The sequence below is a fragment of the Dromiciops gliroides genome, chromosome 2 (assembly GCF_019393635.1).
Source record: "Dromiciops gliroides isolate mDroGli1 chromosome 2, mDroGli1.pri, whole genome shotgun sequence".
Taxonomy (NCBI): Eukaryota; Metazoa; Chordata; class Mammalia; order Microbiotheria; family Microbiotheriidae; genus Dromiciops; species Dromiciops gliroides.
In genome coordinates, this window is record NC_057862.1 from 547,907,793 (window position 1) to 547,926,891 (window position 19,099).

Below are 19,099 nucleotides of genomic sequence, written 5' to 3' on the forward strand. Positions count from 1 at the left end.
TTCTGCTTTGGTGTTGATTGCTTTCAACTCTACTCTCCCTTTCTGAAACCAATGGAAAGCACAATCTATTTTCTGAAAGAAAAGAAAATGCTGTAAAGAGAAATTGAGATAAAGATAGAGAAAAGAATGCCTACCAGGCACCCATGGTATTAGCCAGTTTCAAAAACAGACTAATTTATAATCTGGCAAGAAGACTGAAGTTGGAGAGGAAAGATGTGGAGGGGATAGAGAGGAAGGGATGTGGCTAGTCCATTAAGTAAGATGATCAGAGAATGAGACCATTGTAGCCGTAGAGAAGACAGAATGAGTAGGATTATCAAGGAACGATTAAGACAGAGGGTGAAGTCTGGGGTAATGAATTCTTAGCGAATAAGGAAAAGGCAAACAAAAAACAAACAAAAAACCAGTCAGTGGCAAAGAATGCATAAGAAAGGGGAAATAAAGAAATAATTTGTATGAAAAAGTAACCACCACTCCCACCTGACTAGAAAAGAGGGAAGAGCCGAGAACGTTATGTCAGCTCAGGAGACTGGAGCTTCTCTACGCTAGTATCAGAGGGATGGATGAGATTGTTGCTGAGTTTATCAGGAGGACTGTCCTGAAAATCCCAGTTGCTGAAATAGTGAAAATCCTGACTATATGGAACTTTCTCCCAGAAAATCAGCTGAAGACCATAAACCTTCAACAATGCAAGGAAGATATCTATCTCTCAGGACGTGGTTGAGCTTTGTAAGAAGAAAGGTGCAAGTATGAAAGAAGCTGCAATTTTAGACATAATTTATCATCAGACTTACCAAACCAAGAAAATTTGGATTGTTTACAAAATGACTAAAGCCCCAGGTGAAGAGGTTGACCTTTCTGATATGGAAGAGTTTAAAGATTCTTTTAAGAAAGTTCTTCAAAGAGCCTTAAAAAATGTGCATATCAGCTTCAGAGACTGTAAGGATAATGCAGTGTGGATTCCAATTGACTGGGGAACACCTTACATGAAACCAAATCAGTACAAAACTATGTATGTGGTGTATCATTCCCAAACTCCTTTTGTCTTCATCTCTCATGGCCCTATTAAGAAATACATTCCAGAGCTCTGGCAGGCACTGATGACTGCTGGCAAATACCATAAGATCCAACAAATGGAACTCCAAAGCATATATCTGGATTCTCTTAAGGCAATTGTTTTTATTGTTTTTGTTTTTTGTTGCAGGGCAATGAGGGTTAAGTGACTTGCCCAGGGTCACACAGCTAGTAAGTGTTAGAAGAGTCTGAGGCTGGATTTGAACTCAGGTCCTCCTGAATCCAGGGCCAGTGGTTTATCCACTGTACCACCTAGCTGCCCCCAAGGCAATTGTTTTTAAACAGCATAATCAGGATTTTCAAACTTACTACCATACACCTTTACAGGCAGGAAATGCTGAGACTGAAATAGTGGATCCAAGGATCATTTATGAAAATATATAAGAGAAGGAAAGAATCCAAAGAGTGATATGGGGAACCTTTGGGGATTGTATCCAACCAAGAATAGAGTTTGCATAGTATAAGCTTGAAACCAAATTCAAAACTGACTCTAAAAATGGCATCTTGGCTGAAAGGGAAGAACCCTTTAGATGTCTGGTTAAATTCTATAGTCCACATCTTTCAGATGCATTGAAATCTTTAGCACCAGCTGGTATTGCAGATGCACCACTTTCATCACTGCTTACTTGTATACCCCACAAAGCAATGAATTTTTTGTTTGTTTGTTTTTGGTGAGGCAATTGGGGTTAAGTGACTTGCCCAGGGTCACACAGCTAGTAAGTGTTAAGTGTCTGAGGCCGGATTTGAACTCAGGTACTCCTAAATCCAGGGACGGTGCTCTTTCTACTGCGCCACCTAGCTGCCCCGCAATGAATTATTTTTTACAATTAGAGAGAAATTAGTTTTATTTGGAGTAAAAAAAAAAAAAGAGGGAAGAGAGTTTCCCTGCCTGAGTCTATGGCAACAAATCTCAGTAAGTCTAGGTCACTGAGAACTCTTTCTATGAACTGATTCTTGCAGTGGATCCCATCTACCTGGTTCTATCTCATTCATCTAAAGAGGTATTTCTTGGTATCTCTCTTCAGAGTCATCATCTATGCTTCTTGCCCTTGTAAGAAGATCATATCAAGTTTAGAAATGGGAAGCAAGGTTTATAGGGGAAATGAAGGTTACAGAAATATCCCAGAATTTAATCCCAGCCCCTTGTTCTGAAAGGAAGAGAAAGGAAACATAGTCTTATTTAGTATTAGAACTGAAAGAGTCAGGGGTGGCTAGGTGGCACAGTGGATAAAGCACCAGCCCTAGATTCAGGAGTACCTGAGTTCAAATCCGGCCTCAGACACTTGACACTTACTAGCTGTGTGACCCCGGCCAAGTCACTTAACCCCCATTGCCCCACAAAACAAAAACAAAAAAACAAAAAAAGAACTGAAAGGGTCACAGAGGTTATCTAGTCCAACTTGCCTCATTTTGCAGGCCAGGAAGCAGGCCCAGATGGAATTTACTTGCCCAAGATTACACAACTAAGTGGTGGGGGTGGAACTGGGACCTCCTGACTCTTTCTACCACATCAAATTTCCCCCTATTCAGAAGGGATATGCTAGGAAAGTCTAAAGGAGATTACATATACTTCCTAAAGAAAGCTTGAATTTTCTTTTTTTCCAGAAAGCAACCATTCAGGTAACTGATGAGGTGTATCTGAATTAGTTCATTTATTTCTTCCCCTATTTTCTAACTGATAACCTTCCACCTATCCGTACGCAAGTTTTGGTTAATAATCTCTGAATTTCAGGAAAAAAGGATAGGGAATGCACACACAAAGAAGCTGCCTATTTTTAAGACCATGAATTGTATAACTTTCAAATTATAACAGGAAACAGAAATAGATGTATCATAAAAGATAATATATATAGCATCTAATATGGCAGTTAGGTGGCACCGTGGATAGAGCGCTGGGCTTAGAGTCAGGAAGACCTGGGTTCAAATATCACCTTGGACACTACTAGCTGTATGACCCTAGGCAAATCACTTCACCCTGTTTGCCTCAGTTTCCTCTTCTGTAAAATGAGCCAGAGAAGGAAAAGGCAAACCCCTCTAAGTATCTTTGCCAAAAAAAAGCCCAGATGAGGTCATGAAGAGTTGGACACAACTAAAGAAAAGTGAACAACAGCATTTATTACTTTAAGGTCTGCCAAGTGCTTAACAAATAATATCTCCTTTTATCCTCAAAACAACCCTGTAAGGTAGGTGCTACTATTAACATCATTTTTGGGTTTTGTTTTTGTTTTTGTTTTTTTGGTGAGGCAATTGGGGTTAAGTGACTTGCCCAGGGTCACACAGCTAGTAAGTGTTAAGTGTCTGAGGCTGGATTTGAACTCAGGTCCTCCTGACTCCAGGGCCAGTGCTCTATCCACTGCACCACCTAGCTGCCCCCAGTATCATTTTATAGGTGAGGAAACTAAGGCAGAGGTTAAATGACTTGCCCAGAGTCATACAACTAATAAGTATCTGAGGCATCATTTGAATTCTGAATTTCCTGACACCAGGCCCAATATTCTATTCACTGTGCCACCTCACTGACTCATTGGCAGACGGAATTTCCTATGAGTTCCATATACCAATATTACAGATCTGGCCTCTCTGATTGGTCTGCTTTAGTGTCTTCAGGGTTAGTGATGGCTTCTATCCTGGACATCCTTTCTCATTTCCAAATACTGGCCCAGTCCAATTCAGCTAATGATACACTTATGTGATTCTTTTCTCAAAAGCATTCAGTGTGCGTTTGGCATCTAATCAACATTTATAGCAGAAGAATAACATAGTTCTGATGTTAGTGTGGAGGAGACTGTAATTTTACCATGTAAATACTGTTATTTGTAAATTATGACATCAGTGGGCACAAAATGATCCAGGTGAAGCCGGGAGCAGACACAGACCCAGACATCACATGAGCAGAGGTCACAGGCAGAACAGATTTGACTTGCTAGATTATTTTGGACCACTTTAAGTAGAGGAAGCAACTGATTCTTATCACAGACCGTGTTGCAGGATTGCAACAGAGATGTCAATAGAATTATCAGTGTGCTGATAATAGGGAACCTGGACGTGCGTTCTTGGGAAACAGTAGGGGAAAAGAAAGGAGTATCAGGACAGAAGGATGGAGGACAGAGAGACTCCAAGGAGGAAGGCAAGAATCTAGGTCTCAAATGGGAGTATGGGGAAGGGAAATGTAGATTTAGTATCTGGGGTGAGTTCAGCTGCCTGGACAGATTAAGTCCTTAATTTTACTGCAGGACACTGACACAAGTGTTGATTTCAGAAAGATTAGTATAGATGTGACAACTGAAACCATGAGAGCAAAGTGGCATTTCCAAGGAAGAAGCGAAAAGAGATAAATCTGAGGGCAAAGCCTTAGAGAAACCCTAGTTGTACTTAGGAAGGAAAAAGAGCCATCTTTAGATGGACAAGAGAAGAATATAAATATAGAAACCAAGGTGAATTTGGAGGAGGATGTATTCAAAAGTATCATATTTTAAAAAGCTGAAGATGACCAGGATAAAGAAAAGGTCATTGGATCTGGTTGTAAGAAAATCACCAATAGCCTTTCAAAGTGCCCTTTAAGCCAGTCCCAAACAAGGACAACTAGGTGGCACAGTGGTTTAAGCACCAGGCCAAGAATCAGGAAGATCTGAATTCAAATCCAACCTCATATATTTGTTATCTGTGTGATCCTGTTTGTGTCAATTTCCTCATCTGTAAAATGAGCTGGAGAAGGAAATGGTGAATCACTGTATTATCTTTGCCAGGAAAATCCCAAATAGGGTCACAAAGAGTTGAACACAACTGAAAAATGACTGAACAACAATTTAAGGACTGAGACAGCAGTTTTGTGGAAGTTCTCACAGTTACTTTTTGTATTTATGACACATTCATGGTACAAAACATGGAGACTATTTGCTCAGAGTTTGGTAGGTGATCAAATCCATTTAATCTTATTTCAGAAGACTTATAGAGAGTGTATCTCCCACCTCTCTGGTAGATTAGAAGGAAGTGGTAGATTAGAAGTACAAATTGCAGCATACAGTTGTCAAGATATTGATTTGTTTAGAATTACTGTATTAATTATTACAAGAGAAGGTTCTATTGAGATGGAGGGAGTCAGTGAAAAGTGACAAGAAAAGAACATGTATTTTTTCTTTAAAAAACAAACTTGGGCAGCTAGGTGGTGCAGTAGATAGAGCACCGGCCCTGGAGTCAGGAGGACCTGAGTTCAAATCCAGCCTCAGACACTTAACACTTACTAGCTGTGTGACCCTGGGCAAGTCACTTAACCCCAATTGCCTCACCAAAAAAACAAAAACAAAAACAAACTTGGCATCAAAAGAGAGAAATTAAATAGCAACCAGAACATTACCAGGTTTGGATAACAAATTTGTTTGCAATTGAGGAAGTCTGTATCAAGTGGTAGAACTGGGATGAACCTAAATCTCCCAACTCTGCTTTTAACTCTACCATGTTGACACAGGACTTGGTAGACAAGTCCAGAAGAAGTTTACAGAGATTTCTGAAGGAGGCTCCAGCTGGTACTTCCAGGAACCACAAGATGGGGAAAAATACATCAGAAAATTACAATGAAGCTATTTTACTTTCAGTTCTGTGAACTGTAGAACTTCTATCTTGTAACAGAGAAAAGAAATACTTGTTATCTCTGAGTCCGAAAAAGATTAGAAATCTCCAGCTCAACTCACAAGTCAAAACTCATTTGAGCAATTCTATTCTCTATAACCATCTCTTTGATCCACCTGTGTTCCAAAATGTATTAAAATGGTGGCCCTTTCCTCTGTCCCCTACCTCCATACTGTTGTGGTCTGTATCTTGACTAACTCTGTTTCAGGTCATTTGTTTTTTCTTTATGGGCACAAGTCCATCCTAGTCACATTATGCACTTCCTTGGGCTTCCCACCTACTTTTAAGAATAGGACACTAATTTATCTTTTCTTTAGGTTCAAGAGCTCCTTTTAGGCTGCAGGGTTTTTTGTTCTTACCATTTACACTTTAATAGTCATTGTGGTTATTCTTTCAGGACTTCCTTCATAAATTGGTCCTTATGCAGTCAGCCAACTGTATTATCACCTTCACAGTTAAACAAGAGTCTCTGAAGCTTCAAAGCATTTCTTGTAGGCATCTGTTAAGGTCCTCCACTGCAGTCTTATTATCCTTCATCACTGTATGGAGGTGGGTGAGCCTGGGCTCTCAAAAGCTATGCCAGTGGTCTTGATAAAACATTTTTAAGTGACTAAGGAAAGGCTTCAAGGAGGGACTTATTGACAGACTATATGCCTGGTGTCAAGAACCAGGCTGGCTAAGTTCAGAAAACCTCATCAACAGTTTTCTGGGTGCTGAATTTGTTGGGCCCAGAGACTAAAGAGATTATCTACAAAGTGGTAGAGAGCTGGTGCTTTGCATTTTTTGAAGACAGAATCTCTGATTCCTGGAATACTGAAATCATTCTAATATAAAACCACACTTAAGACTTAGAGTCACAGTGAAATATAATCAACTCCAGTCACACACCTGCCTACCTACTACTTGAAGTCCTTCCTGATCTCCCCAATTGTCAAATGCTCCCTCCTGCCTCAAATTATCTTTTGGTTTTTTTCTATGTACATGTTATAATAGCTCCCCACCACCAAAAAAAAGTAAACTCCATGGGACTGGTTTTCATGTCACTTTGTTATCCTCAGTGCCTAGTGAAATTCTTTATACTTATCAGAAGTTTAGTAAATACTGAAGATATGTGGCAAGGCAAAGTGGAAGAGCTGGTCTGAAGCCAGAAGGACATGGGTTCATGTCCTACCTTAGACACAGACTAACACTGATCCCAGGCAGGTACTTTGACCTCTCAATGTTCTAGGCAACTCTTTATGATGAACTTTAAGGCACCAATTTGCATTGTCAGTTTCCATACTTGGGAGCTCCCTATACCAATAAAATTGTGCCCTAATGAATATTTATTGAATTAAACCAAATTACTTCCATTTAGCAAAGAAGCACATTGCCTTAATAAAAGGCATACTCTAAATCACAGAATAACACCATCCTTACCCAATGAGAGCAGGTTTCTATAGTCCTCCAGCATCACATCCCTGTACAAGTCTCTCTAAGCAGAGTTCAGTTGTCCCCATTCCTCCTGCGAGAAGTTCACAGCTACATCCTTGAATGTTAGTGATTCCTGAAACAAATACAACTGTGATTGCCCTCATCCCAGAGGGAAGGAAAGTAGCTGAAAGCACTTAGAGAGAAGGGATGCATAGGAAGTGGTTCTAGTGTCATTGAGTGCTCTGAGTTCAATGTACTGTGAAGTGGAGAAGAAGCCAGAGAGAGTTTCCTGTTTTCAAGTCACCATGCCCATCACTAACAGAGAGCACAAGAGCAGGAAGCCAAAATGGATGGAAATACCTAGGGATGAAGAACTAGGGCTCATCTAGAGACGGTACACAGCTGAAGAGAGAAGTTCCAGGATAAGGGAAGAAAGAGTATGTATACTCCGGAAACTGTTTCTGATTTCAGGAAAGGGGAAGGAAAGGCTATCAGCCATACAGAAGTCATTTTTCCCCTCTTCTGTATCCTCTTCCTGGAATAAGGCAGAGTGCTGAGAATTCAGGGCTGAGAAAGGAGAAAGAGGACATAAGGGAGATTGCTCATCTTGTTGCTCCTAGACTCACCACGTTGGAAATCTCTACATAACATCTTGGTGCATTGTCCAACCTTCTTCATATCCTACAAAGAAGGAGATCAGAAAGCACTTGGATAGTAGGTACCCAAAACAATATTCCAGTGTGGGATAAAAGGATCAAGGATCCTGCTGGGACCATCACTTTGCACTCGTTCTTTACTGCACATTGTAGGGGACAGAGTTGTTGCCGAGTCAAGACACATGGCTTAAATTAAAAGGAGGCCTCAACTAGTTGTGATTTATAACATACCTCAACCCCTCTATGCCAAAGTCACCTTCTCCTTGAATGAGAGAAAGTATTTCCCATCTTTCCCCTGGTTCTCATGACATGTGAAGAATCAGCACCTAGTTTTCCAAAATGGTCTCATGAATCTATTATATTAACTATCAGAGGGAAAGCATACTGTAGTAGAAAGAGCACAATACTGGTAGCTGGGAAACCTGGGTTGCCATTTTGGCTTGACCATTAAGAAGCAATGTGATCTTAGGCAAATTACTTCACCTCTTAACTTTCTCTAGAAAATGGTGATAATATACATAACTATAAAGTAATGGGAATGATTCTATAAATCAGTTTCTTAAATCTTTTTTTTAAATTTTTTGTTCTTTTATTCTGAATTTAACAAACACTAACAAAGGACATTTATAGAAACAAAAACAGAAAAAGATTATATGTGATACTGTGAATATCTATTACATATAGCCTACTTTTATTAGTGCTCTTTTTTTTTTTTTTTGGTGAGGCAATTGGGGTTAAGTGACTTGCCCAGGGTCACACAACTAGTAAGTGTTAATTGTCTGAGGCCGGATTTGAACTCAGGTACTCCTGAATCCAGGGCTGGTGCTTTATCCACATATAGCCTACTTTTTAAAAAGTATATAATAAATTCAATGTTTCATTACTTTTTTGGTATCCCCTTTAATAGAATATGTTACTTGAGGGCAGGAGCTATAGTTCTTTTTGTTTGTTTGTTTTTATAGCCCAATTCATGCTTTTCATTGTTGTTTCACCCACCACTTCTCTGTCTATAATATAACTCATAAAACAACTTCAAATTACTAGTAACTAACAGTTTTTATACTAATCTTTGCTTTTATTCTGAACTTAAACACCAAATAGAATGAGCATTTGCATACCCTTAGAACAGAAAATAAAGGATTATACATGAAACTGCAGGTCTCTGTTATATACAGCTTGCTCTTCTTTTTAAGTACATAATTAGATCAACTGGTAATTTTCAAAGCTGACCTACTTAGCTGGACTTCTTTCTGGCTTTCCTTTTTTTTCTTTCCACTTTTTAGAAAAACTCTTCAATGACCCTTTCTTTTCTTTCTTTTGGAACCCTATCCTTATCTTCCCTTCTCCTCTGACCCTTCCCAATGGGAAAAAAAGGAAAAACAAAGTTCTTGTAACAAGTATAGTCAAGGAACACAACTTCCCACATTGTTTGTGTCTGAAAATATAGGACTCATTCTGCATTCTGGGTCCATCACCTTTCCATCAGGAGGAGTGCCAAGGTTTATCATTAGCCTTCTGAAATCATAGAGTTCTCCACTCCTTAATTCTGATCACTTCATTCTGCATCAGTTTGGACAGGTGTGTAATTCAAGTTAAAAATAAAAATGTTGAACAGCAGAGGACCCAGAATAATCCATTAGAAATCTCCTTCATTGATAACATTGGCCTATCAACAGGTGCTTTGGATTCGGTCATTTAAATAGTGTCAAATTTATTTAACTGAACTAACACAGAGACTACATTTATCCATCTTGCCCCCAACAACAGCATGAGAAATTTTGTCATATGCTTTGCTTCCCTCTAGCCCTACTCCTCCTCCTTCACTAGTTGCTCTAGAGACACAAAGTAAACTCAGCCTTTGTGATGTAAGCATTTGGGAGGGCCTATTGTGAAGCTCACCAAAGGAATGAATTAGTACAACTCCACTCCTAGCTCAACTTTGTTCATCTCTGCAGAGACCTAAATAACGTTAACCACCACTCCGAAATGAGACAGGTATGCCCTGATCCTTTTCTGTATCTGAGAGCCCCCTACTACACTCTCACACCTCATGATGTTTTGTATTGTTATGGGAATTTTTAATTTCCTCTTATTCCTTCTATATCTTTTAGTTAATATTAACCTCACCTGACCAGAACCTGTCCCATGAGATGTGAACATTTATTTAAGGCCTTAAATATTCCTTAGATAAGAAACCAGAGGAAGAATCTCAGCTGTCTCTGACTCCTTGGATAGATGAGTCCTCCTCCTCAATCAGTCTATTTGTGAATCCTCTAAATGTAGTTTAATCTGCAACTTGATTTAGGTTACCTAGAGTTTGTTTGATGAGTTTGGTTCCCTTAGGAGGTGTGTGAGACGATGACTGTTTTTGATGAAATCCAGGTATGCTATATCTTAAGTACTACCTTGATCTATCAATGCTACAGTGTCAAAAAGATAAATGAGGTTAGTTAGTATGATATATTCTTCATGAGACAGGTGGATAGAGTAGGGTTTCTTAAACTTTTTCTACTTGCAATCCCTTTTCATCTGACAAATTTTTATATGACCCCATGTATATAGGTATATAAAATAGGTATACATAACATTTTACTGTTGTCAAATTTTTCGCAACCCCCACATTCAGTTATGCCACCCCTTATGGGATCATGACCCACAGTTTAAGAAACTTTAGGATAGAGCACTGGGCCTGGAATCAGGAAAACCTGAATTCGATTCTGGCCTCAGACACTAGTTGTGTGACCCTGGGCAAGTCACTTGATCTGTTTGCCTTAATCCACTGGAGAAAGAAATGACAAACCAATCCAGTATCTTTGGCAAGAAAACCCTATGAATAGTACTGGAATGCCATGGTCCATGGGGTCATAGAGATTCAGACATGACTGAATGACTAAACAAATTATTGATGAAGGTAAAACTAGTTTTTACTGATCATGACTCCTTTCTAATTTCTTACAAACTATAAGCTTTCCCACAGAATTGCAGAATCTTAGAGGTGTGAAAGGACTCAGAAGGTGAACTAATCCAACTTAAACCCAAAAGGAACCCCCCTTCCCCGATAACATATCTGACAAATGGTCACACAACCCAACCTCTTCTTGAAGACTTCCAATGGGAAGGAATCTACTACCTTTTCAAGTAGCTTATTCTACTTTTGGACAGCTCTAATCATTAAGAAGTTTTTCAGGACATCAGCCCTAAAATTTACCTCTCTATAATTTCTACCCATTGCTTTTGGTTCTGTCCATTTAGTGCATTTCCATGATGCATATGTTAGGGTGCTCTGCACCTATGAAATGGATAAGCAGGAAAGTAATGAGGGCCAGAAGAGGTCACTGGAACAGTCCTCTATGTCAAAACAATCTTCACTTAACTGTGATCTGGCTACTCTCCTATATTTCTTTCCTTTAACTGGCAAACTTGTTGAGTGGACTAAAGCTACCTTTACTTCATCACTTTCCACCCTCATCTCAACCTGTTTTCTGACTTCTAAATGGATTCCTCCTATACAAATGAAACAATACTCACAAAAATCTCCAATTACATACATTTTCAGACATGGCAAATGTGTGGGTTTATTTTGCTTGACTATTCTTCTTTGTTACAAGGATTGCCTATCTTTTTTTCTTTGGGGAGGGGGACAGGGCAGAAGGTGATAAGTATTGCCAAAAAAAAAAACCCCAGCAAGAACAAAAAGTCATTGAAACATTTTATAAAATACACAAAAGAGGACAGAAGGAAGTTCAGAAGGAAACACAATGACAGCTTTGAAAATAATGTATTGAATTTATTATGTCCTTAAAAAAACAGCTATATGTAAGATTCATCAGTTCACATATAATTTTTCTGTTCTACTTTGGATATGAAAATATTATTTTTCATATTATTTTAAGAATTAAAAATTTTAAGGCTCTAGTTAATTATGAATCTCCAAATTCAACAATCTGTTCCTTGTTTTCCCCTCAAAAAGTTTTCACTATCCTTTGGATTCTGTCTTCATTCTCCACCTACCTTGATTCCTGTTTGTTTCTTTCCCTCCTTCCTAAACAATGTAAATTTTTTAAGGTTCAGTCCTGGGCATTCTATTCTCCCTACACTCTTTTCCTGAGCAGATATCGTTCGCTTTAAATGTCACACCTCTACGCAAGTGATTCCTAAAGCTCTTTGTCCAGTTCTGTTCTTTCTTCTAAGTCCTAGTCCTCCATTTCCCTTTGCCTGGTGGCCACTTTTATTGGTTATTCTGACATCAAGTTAAATGTATCTAAAACAGAACTCATAGTCCCTTCTATAACTAAATGACGCTCCTGAGATCCCTATTTCTCTCAAGAGTACTAGTATTCTCCTACTCTGGTCAACAGGAAACCTCAGTCATTCCAAACTGTTACATCATTTTCTTCTACATCTACCCTCTTCCTTCAAAATCTCTTTTGTATCCATCCCTTATTCCATTTAGAGACTTATTACTTCTTATCTGGACTACTAAGTCCTTAACAAGTCTCTCAAAACCTCCTTCCATTCAGTAATTCCATTATTGACTGCTTGAGTCTCCTAAAATAGCATTATAACCAGGTCATCCTCCTAATTCTAGCTTCAGTGATCCCTCACTATTTACACACTCCAGCACTTTGGCATACTCTCTTCAATGTGGCCCCAAACTAGTCTAATATTTTCTAGCACAGTTTTGAGCACCATGGGCGTTGTGTTGAATTCTCTTTCATTAGTCTTCTCTACCAACTCTCTGTCCTAGACAAAGGCAAGATGGCTTCTATGCCGGACACACCCCTTACCACTTCTATGCTTTGGCTCAAACTCTCCTCTCTTCCTCTATGGACTTTTACCTCATTCTCCTCAAATCCGACATAAAACTTTCCCTAGCCACCCTACCCTGGAAGTGATTGCTCAGTCTTCTCAGTTCCTATTCAATGTACTATTCTCATTCTTTTGGGTCTTATCATTGACTGTCATGTTATATGTTAGTGTGTGTGTGTGTGTGTGTGTGTGTGTGTGTGTGTGTGTATACAGGCATATGTATATCTACAGAGCATATAAGTGTGTCTGTGTCTCTCTCACACATGTGTGTATCCAAGTAGAATGTAGATTGGAAGCAAAAAGACTACCTAGACAGATAGGAGACAGTAGATTTGGGAGTAGAAATGAAAAGTTAGAGACTTTGAGAGCATCTTCTAAAGGGCAGGACCAGGAAGGACAAAGGCGATGAAGACAGAAATTCTGTACACCTGCACGACCATGGCATCAACCAAAGTCTGAGCCCAATGCCCATTATCCTCCCCCTCTCCCCTCCCCCCGCACTCCTACGCCTGCGCAGGAACGCCTACAAAACTTTCCCCAAATTCTATTGGCTTGGTTTCTAGAGCCCACCGACTCTATTCTCCAGAAGCCTCAGTGTGGTTTCCGTTACCCTGGAACCTGTAGAATGGTTGGCCATAGGGACCAGAGGATTCTGGGAAATGTAGTCCAAAGACAAGACATATAAGTTCATTTCTGGGGTTTCTGGGAAATGTAGTCCTAGGGCTTGTCTGTGCAGGCCCTGGGGGACCAGCGACATCTCTTAGGAAGAGAACAGGGGACAGTGCGAATGAAAAGCGTAAGGTCACTATGCTAACCGTTCCTTCTGTAGAGACAGACCGAGTACAGGAGCGGCGTCCCTTGTAGGTTGTTGATGCCACTTTCCTCCCTCAATCTGCGGGAGTGGAAACCTTTTTTCTGTTACCTAGCCCTACCCCTTATTTTAGAGATGGGGAAACCGAGGAGCCTTGTGAGAGGAAATTAGCAGCAAAATCGTTATCAATCCCAGATCTTCCGATCTTCTACAGTGCCCCCTCACACAGCAGCCAGCCAGCCAGCCTCTACTTGAATACTAAAGGTACAGATCATTACGTGCTCTGTACTCCAAGCAAATTGGACTAAGTCACTTGAACAGTCCCATCAATGTTTCCTTCAGGTTCTTTACCATCTATACTGCTTATCTTATTATGTTCCCTGTGCTTGCAATAGTCCGCTTTCCTCCATGCACCACCCCTCTTCCCCCGTTGCTATCCTTACCCCGATTTTCACACCCCATCTCAAAAGCTACATCTTCCTTAAAGTCTTACTGGATTATTCCATCTAAGAAGTAATTTCTCTTTTATCAGATCTCAGCACTTTACACTCTTCTGATGCACTCATATTTATGTATTGTATAATTAGTAATGTATTAACATAATTAGTATATAAATATATATTTAAATATTAGTATGTGACTATATTACAAATATAATTTTTATTGTATATGCACCTCCCCCAGAGTTCATACCAGGTGCTCAGAAACTAAACATATATAATACTTATACGATGCTGAAACTAACAATAATAAATTAGATGAACTGAAGATTTATTTCATATGGAGAAATCAGTTTCATAATTAATGAACTGATCCACAAAAAGACCAGACAGATTTACAGGTGAATTTTTCCTAAATTTAAGGAAAGCAAAAAAAAACAATATGCCACACAATTCTTTCTACAAGGCAAATATGCTTTTTATAGCTAAACCTGTCTTAGAGAGACTTAAAAGAAAATTATACTGATCTTTTTAGTGTATACCTGCCTTAGCTGGACAAAGAACATTTGGTCATTGGAGATGGATGCCTTAGGAGGTCCCCAAGGTCCTGTGGGAGTTTGCCTTGAATCTGTGTTTGTCTAGCCTGGCACTGATGGAGAAGCTACCCTCAGTCCATTTCCATGCTAAGGGATTGAGGCCTGCCGAAGTTTGTGTAAGTGGTCAGAGACCAGAAGGGAATGGGAGTCTGCAACTCCACTGCTTATAGGGGTGACTACAGCCCCTCTTTTGTTTCCCACCAACCCCAACTGCTTTAGCTGGCCACAGTCCTATAGGGTGAGAGGGGTTAAGCTTGTTAGTCAAAGTCAGGTGGCCCAATCACAGGGGTCAAAGCAAACTTCCTGAGTTGAAGACAAGGGACTGGAGTGATTTCTGACAGACCCTAACAGTCATCATCCATCTCTGGAAATCAGAGAATTTTGGCTATGCCAACACAGTGCTCCATTAGTTAGACCTCTGTGTGTATGTGTATACACACATATATCTATTTGTATACATACATACATACAAGTATACATATATACATACATGTGTGTACATATGTAGTTAGAATGTAACATTACTTTAAAATATATTAAAATCAAATATAGCATGACATATCAAAAAAGTTATTCCAAAGGTTATTCATTAATAACTAAAAATCATTTATAACAGGAATATAGGCATAGTTAAATTTTAGAGAAATAACAAATGTGACAGAATCTTAAGAAAATCACGAAACTTATGATTATATCTGATTATATCAATGGCTACAGAAAAGACCTATGGTAAAATATAGCCTATATTAAAAAGTTTTGATCCCTAAGATACAGGTAGAAAGGAGGTGGGACGAGAAGGAAATCAGATGAAAAATGTCTGCTACATCTTGATGATAAAGGCAAGGGATTAATAGTTCTTTGGTTTTGGCTGTTTATAGAAGTAGTAAGGAATCTCTGAGATACTTCCTCTCCAATTCTCAACCAGGCCAACTATACTCCAAAGGCTTACTGCATTGCTTTGTTCATTCTCTCCTGGAGGGGGGTAGGGTGGGGCTGACATGGAGAACTAGCACCTCTGGTGTGAGGGTTTGCAGAACCCTTTTTAGGGCTGCTTATCTAACTTTGGCACCCACCTGATTCACCCAACTCTTACCTGTGACTCCAAGAAGTTGTAGCATGTGCAGCAGTTACACCCCAGTAAAACTGTCTTGGAAGATGGATGATGGGGGCAGCTAGGTGGCACAGTGGAAAGAGCACCGGCCCTGGATTCAGGAGGACCTGAGTTCAAATCCGGCCTCAGACACTTGATGCTTATTAGTTGTGTGACCCTGGGCAAGTGACTTAACCCTCATCGCCCCACAAAGACAAAAACAAAAAAATATATGAGGAAGATGGCTAAATCAGGTTGAGGGTATATGGCAGGCCTGAAACCCATCAGTGAGTTAGTGGGATATCTACCCCAAGCATGTGAAGACTTCCTTCAGTGGAATGGAAGATGAGAACAATGTTTCAAAGGCAGCTAAAGCAGGTGCTCTCAAGCACTTAGTACTTGGTCAGATATTGAAGATGCCAGGATCAGCTGCTATATCCCAAGCCATCAACAGTTGTCTTGATTTCTGTCTTGCCACTGGACTTCAATAGCTGTGGAAGAGAGAATGAGGCTGAGGACTTTGTGCAATTCTGCCTCAAATCCAACTCATGGGCAAGCATTACCCTGTGATGTCATTGGTCCTCTTCTAAAGAAAGGACCTCAGTATCCTGTACCTTATTTGCCAGGTGATCTTCAGAATCTTCCTCAGATAATTTTTTTTTTTAGTGAGGCAATTGGGGTTAAGTGACTTGCCCAGGGTCACACAGCTAGTAAGTGTTAAGTGTCTGAGGCCGGATTTGAACTCAGGTCCTCCTGACTCCAGGGCCGGTGCTCTATCCACTGCGCCACCTAGCCGCCCCATTCCTCAGATAATTTAAATGAAAGTGATTCAGTTTCCTGGCATGGTGCTGGTTTCCAGGTTTCACAGGTATGGAACAATGAGGTCAGCACAACAGCTCTGTAGGCCTGCAGTTCGGTAGACAGTCTAATACCGCTTCTCTCCCACACTTTCCTTTGGAGCCTTCCAAACACTGAGCTAGCTATGACAATGTGTGTGTGACATTCTTATTATCTATAGGTACATTCTTGGAAAGTAAACTGACAAGATAAGTGAACTTATCCATAGCATTCGAAATCCATTTGCTATAACTGATGGTTCCAGGTATGGATGGTGGGGTGCTAGCTGGTAGACAACCTGTGTTTTCTTAGTGTTGATTATCAGGCCCAAATTAGCACAAGTAGGGGTGAATCTATCCATATGTTGCTGCATCTCAGCCTCAGAGACTGTATTGAGTATGTAATCATCTGCAAACAAAAAGTCAGACAGTAATTCTCCCTCCACTTTATTCTTGGCTTGTAGCCTTTGCAAGTTAGATAATTTATTGTCATTGCTGATCTGGATGCCATTTTTGTCCTTGATGAAGACGTCTGACAACAGGCCTGAAAACATACTACAAAGCATGGGAGCAAGCACACAGCCCTGCTCCACTCCATTGATGACCAGGAAAGCTCAAGAACATCATGCTTTCTCCAGAACCTGTGTGAGCATGCCATCATAGAACTGATGTACAATACTGAAGAAGTCCTTCCTGCAACCAAATTGTGTCATGATCCTCCAAAAACCCTCACGACTGACAGCATCAAGGCCTTGGTCAGATCAGTAAAGGTTGTGTATGGACCCCTGTTCTGCTCCTGGCATTTCTCCTGGAGTTGTTGGGCATCAAACACCACATCAACTATCCCTCTGCCCTTTCTGAAGCTATGCTTGCTCTTGGGTAGATGACCATCTTCTGGGTGAAGGATCAGCCTATCGAAGAAGACTCTGGCAAGAATCTTGCCAGCAAGGACTAAGATTAAGAGGACCTCCTCCCCCGTTGACTGTCACAGGACAACCTATTTCCTTTCCCTTTGTAGAAACAGACATCCTTAAACTCCTGGAGAATAACCTTCTTTTGCCATATAACCTAGAAAATTTCAGTTAGCCTTTTGTATTGAGCAGTGGACTCCCTGTCTTATAAATCTCACCTGGAATAAAATTAGATTTGACCAGCCTCTTTGCCACACTAGAGAAGCCTAATGACATTCGAAACCTCTTCTTCAGTTGGAAATTTGGCTAGAAAAGGATTGACTTCAACCTGAGGTATACAGTCAATGGCTTCAGCATTGATTGATGATGGTCTTTTGAGAACATTACAGAAGTGTTCAGCCCATCCTATGTTAGAGCTGGGGTTCTTCACTTTTTAGTGTCATGGACGTCTCCATCACTTAGCACAGTGTTTGGCATATAGTAGGCACATCTTAATGTTTATTGACTGACATCTTTGGTAGTTTGGTGAAGCCTATGGACCCCTTTTCAGAATAATGTTCTTAGGTGCATAAAACAAAATATATAGAATTATAAAGGAAACCTAAGGTCAGTGAAAAAAAAAAGATGTCCTTTTTCCCATTTAAATTCATGGATCCTCTGAAATCTATTCATTGATCCCTTGGGGAGGGGGAGTAGGCAGTCTGTAGATCCCAGGTCAAGAATCCCTTAGAAGTATTCCCACCATCAAAAGATGCCAAGCAATATTGTCCTCAACTTGTTGTTTAAAGCCCTCGACAATGTGACTGCAGTCTACGTTTCCAGATTTACTTTACATTACTTCTTCATTTACTTTCCCTTCCAGTCAAACTGGACTATTTGCCATTCCCCAATTTGATACACCTGCAGGCCACTCCACCTTCAAAACCTTAGCTTTCTTCATGTTTCAACCTTAAGATAACATATTCTGTAGGAAGTCTTTCAGGATCCCCTTGATTATTAGTATTCTTCCCCTCTACAAATGTCTTCATACTTATTTTTCTATTTATTGTCATATTCTTCTGGTAGAATGTAAGCTCCTTGTGAGCAGTGATTGTTTTTGTCTTTGGACTCCTGGCACCTTGTGCACAGTGAGTACATAATATGTATTGAATTTTTCTGCTCTTATTTGATGTAGTTTTAGAAATGCTAGCTAGAGCACTATGGCATCTGTGACGTTTAAAATCTAAATGTGTGGTCACCTTAAATGAGAAGCTTTAGCACCAGTCTTTGGGCATTAAGCATTTATTAAAGCATACCAGGTATTCACGTGGAGTTCAGAAAGTTAAGAAAAGGCCTATCTAGCCTAGAGTTCCAGCCTGATCGGGTTCTTTCTCAAGTCCTCAGCCATGAGCCGGCTTCAATCACTAACTCCCCTTAAACTGAGTGTGGAAGCTTTTTATAGGTCCAGAGCAGAGGTAGTCCTTACACACTGCTTCAAGATGATTGGTAGGCATCATCCAAATCCATTGGTTCACTGGACTTAAAGGTGGTCTTGAGTTAAGTTCAAAGTCTTTTGCTTCTGAGAACAATACCTCTTTAAGGGCCAGCCAGATGTCCTTACAATCTAGTTAACTTGAAGTAGGCTAATCAGCAGTCAATGACTCTCACTTAATTCAATCAGTTTAGATTAATCTCCAGGTGGGCCTTTGAGTATCTGCTAAATCCCATTATTTTATCATACATCCAAATATATCAAAAGAACAACTACAGTTAAGTCTTATTTGAAAATGACATGATTATCCCCAAAAAAAAATCCAAGATCCTCAAACAACAACAACAAAAAATTGAGATAATAAAT

The 19,099-nt window shown here is 39.9% G+C and overlaps 1 pseudogene; it reads left to right on the forward strand.

Moving 5' to 3' along the window:
• The first annotated feature begins 559 nt into the window (after positions 1 to 559).
• Positions 560 to 17,437, forward strand: LOC122739283 (annotated as a pseudogene).
• Positions 17,438 to 19,099: the final 1,662 nt, after the last annotated feature.